This window comes from Dermacentor silvarum, chromosome 6 (assembly GCF_013339745.2).
Source record: "Dermacentor silvarum isolate Dsil-2018 chromosome 6, BIME_Dsil_1.4, whole genome shotgun sequence".
In the NCBI taxonomy this organism is placed as follows: Eukaryota; Metazoa; Arthropoda; class Arachnida; order Ixodida; family Ixodidae; genus Dermacentor; species Dermacentor silvarum.
The window spans coordinates 26,237,272-26,240,628 of record NC_051159.1 but is presented as its reverse complement, the minus strand read 5'-3'; positions in this window follow the sequence as shown (position 1 = coordinate 26,240,628).

Sequence of the window (3,357 nt, the reverse complement as noted above, 5' to 3'; positions counted from 1 at the left end):
CCATTTGAGTAGTTACCGACCACCATGCACTATGTTTGCTGTCGTCCTTGAATAGTGTACTAAGCGCTCAAGCTGCTCGTCACTTAAATTGTGGAGCATGGGATTGGTGACCCTATCTTCCCCTGGTGCTGAATTTTTCCTAAGCGCTTGGGCGGCAGCAAAAAGCTCTGCTTTAGTTAGAGGGGCATCTAGCGCGTCGTTTTCTATACCTGAGTAACCGCACGTGACATACTCGGGGTCTTTTGTTCGAATGTATCGCTGCCTAAGTTCCTGAAGTAATCTGTCGTTGTCGCCTTGATATGTGCCGGTTAGTGTTCTGAGGGTTCGCGTAGTTGCGGTCTCTGTGTTTTCTGGATCTATCATACTTCTTAGGATGGCCCAGGTTTTCGCTGTCGATAGGGTCCCCCTAAGGGAATCAGTAAACTGGGCCCAGTTTCCTGCTTGTAGGTTACGTGCGTATTCGCTCGCCTGGGCCCAGATTTCTGCGATACTTATTCTTAATTTTCTGTTTAGTCTTTGTCGATTCCATCTTTTGGTGAGCCCCCGTCTGCAGTCCCACAAATGTAGCAGGTGCGGGTCGACCACTCGGTTTTCCGTCGTTAATGTAATTTTTCTGGTAGAGGCTTCGTAGGCCTCTTTAAGGCTCTGCGCCCATTGCTCCGCATTTGCCGGCGGGTTTAAGGGAACTGGGTGCTGGCGATATGCCGGCCAATCCGTCATAGATGCGGAACAGAGGTCGCGTTTGAGTTTGGGAGTGGTGGTGGAAAAGCTTATTATGAAATGGTCGCTCCCCAGGTTTTCCTGTAAGTTTTGCCAGTGACCATCTCTAACGTTCAGCGAAAAAGTGAGGTCTGGGTACGTGTCGGCGCTCACGCTGTTCCCTGTCCTAGTAGGCGCCGAGGGCAGCGTTTCCAGCGGTAGGCCTGTATTTTCTACGGCGTGAACGAGTAATTTGCCCTTGGGTGTATCTCTTCTGTATCCCCAGTTTGTGTGTGGAGCATTAAAGTCTCACACGAGAACTAGTCTGTCTTTCCTCTCCATGCTTCCCATGGCGTGGGTAATTATAGACGCAAAATCCGTGCCTCTCTCTTTAGGTGGGCTATAGATATTGATTATTTGGGTTTTCGCGCGTCCTCTCTTAGTTGGAAAGAGTTCCACTATATGGTGTTGTGTTTGAGCGTTAGGAAGATACCTAACGTTTGACGCAATCCCTTTGCTAACCAGCGTCGCGATCCTGGGATAATCCGGGTTGTGATGTGTGTAGTAGTCGCGCAATTTAACTGTGCATTTGCCAATTTCTTGCAGGCATATAATTTCCGGCTTAACAATCGCCTTGTCGATGTAGCACTGTAGTGCCGCCGCCTTTTTTGGAAGCTGCGGCAATTCCAATGCCAAATTTCAACGATTTCGTGTGTTTTTGCCTGATTAGTGGCCATGGCCTGTGACGCCCTCCGCATCCGTGGAGTCATAGACTACTCCGTTTTTGGCTTTTCGAAGGGTAGGTGAATTTGGGCTACCTGCTGCACGCTTACGATTCAATTGTTTTATTGCGATAGGAATTATATGGACACTTCAACGGGATTTCTGCCGTCGGCGTCGCCGTCGCGTCGCCGTGAGGTTCCGTATAGATTCCAAGGGCGATAAAATCGTCGCCGCGTGCCGTATGCGCGAGTAAAAGCGCGCGGGGGACGCGCGCTATCACGGAGAGCCAACGCACGGCGGAAAGCAAACGCGATTGTTGCCCAAAAGGCCGTGGGGGTAGGGGGGGGGGAGGGAGGCGGGGCGACGCTGTGCTACGGCACCAAATGCTTATCTTGCAACCCAGCGCAAGGAAAACTGGCAACGCAATCTCCCACGCGAAAGCAAAAAAAAAAAAAAAAAGCGGGGAGGCAGCGCGGGAGGGACGGGCGGAGCAGCTTCTACTCTGCCAACAAATACGCTTGCACTGGCTGTGGTGGCCGTCGCCCGCACCGTCTCTTTATCTCCACCAGGGCCGGGCTCGACTGGCGCGCGCACTCGCTTCTTAAGAAGCGAGCGAGCGCCGCGCCAGTCGAGCCCGGCCGTGTCTCCACACGGCTCTGACCTTTATGCGCTGTCCATTCGCCGATCAGTTTCCGTTGAAGCGATAGACCGCACGATTCTTCGCCCGCTGCAGCGGCCGCGCCAGCGTTTTGACAGTCGTTGTCTGCGGTCATTCAGTGCGATCTATTCATGTTTGCTTGTGCGCGATGACACCACGCTTGTCAATTTAGTTAGAAAGCGAATGTGTCCAAGTTTATGCGGCCGATAAAACTACTCTACTATCCCTACTCCGAATAGCTCTCTACCAATTTGCTATCGCAATTGATGCTTCGCCTTTCGGGCGAAACTGCGATATTTTTTGATTGATGGCTAGCTCGTCGACTTGCTCTTTTAATTTTTTATTGCGATAGCAATTATATGGACACTTCAACCGGATTTCTGCCGTCGGCGTCGCCGTGAGGTTCCGTATAGATAAAATCTTCGCCGCGCGCCGTATGCCCGAGCGGAAGCGTGCGGGGACGCGCGCTATCACGGAGAGCGAACGCACTCAATCTCCTACGCGCAAGCAAGGAAGCGGGAAGCCAGCGCCGGAGGGAGCGCGGGGGGGGGGGCACTTCTACTCTGCCAACAAGCGCGCTCGTCGCTCGCCCCCACCGTCTCTTATCTCTCCACGCGCAAGCAAGGAAGCGGGAAGCCAGCGCCGGAGGGAGCGGGGGGGGGGGGCGGGGGCGCACTTCTACTCTGCCAACAACCGCGCTCGTCGCTCGCCCGCACCGTCTGTTATCTCCACACGGCTCTGACCTTTATGCACTGTGCTTTCGCCGCTCAGTTTCTGTTGAAGCGATAGACCGCACGTACCTTCGCCCGCTGCAGCGTATGGGCTTGCTGCCAGCGTTTTGACAGTCGTTGTCTGCAGTCATTCAGTGTGATCTATTCATGTTTGTTTGTACGCGCTCACACCACGCTTGTTCATTCAGTTAGTAATAGTCGGGCCACATTTTCCAACGCACGCTACACATGTAATGCTGCCCGGATCGGCAGTGCAGCGCTACAGGTGTGTCCCTTCGCACGCGCTGCCCACGGGAAGCGCTTCTCATCAACACCACCGTTTCACACGCGCCTTCTCGTGGTCATCGAGTCTCCCTTCATGTCGGTCTACTTACGCCGCAGCACACTTGCTTACTTAATCAGCTCATGTTTACTACAATTCATATTGCTACCAAAGCCGCTCACCTTACTTCGTATGACATTGCTGTGTTGCTATCGCATTCATTGCTTCGCCCTTAGGGCGAAACTGTGACATTTTTTAAACTCGTCGTATAACTGCTTCTGGAA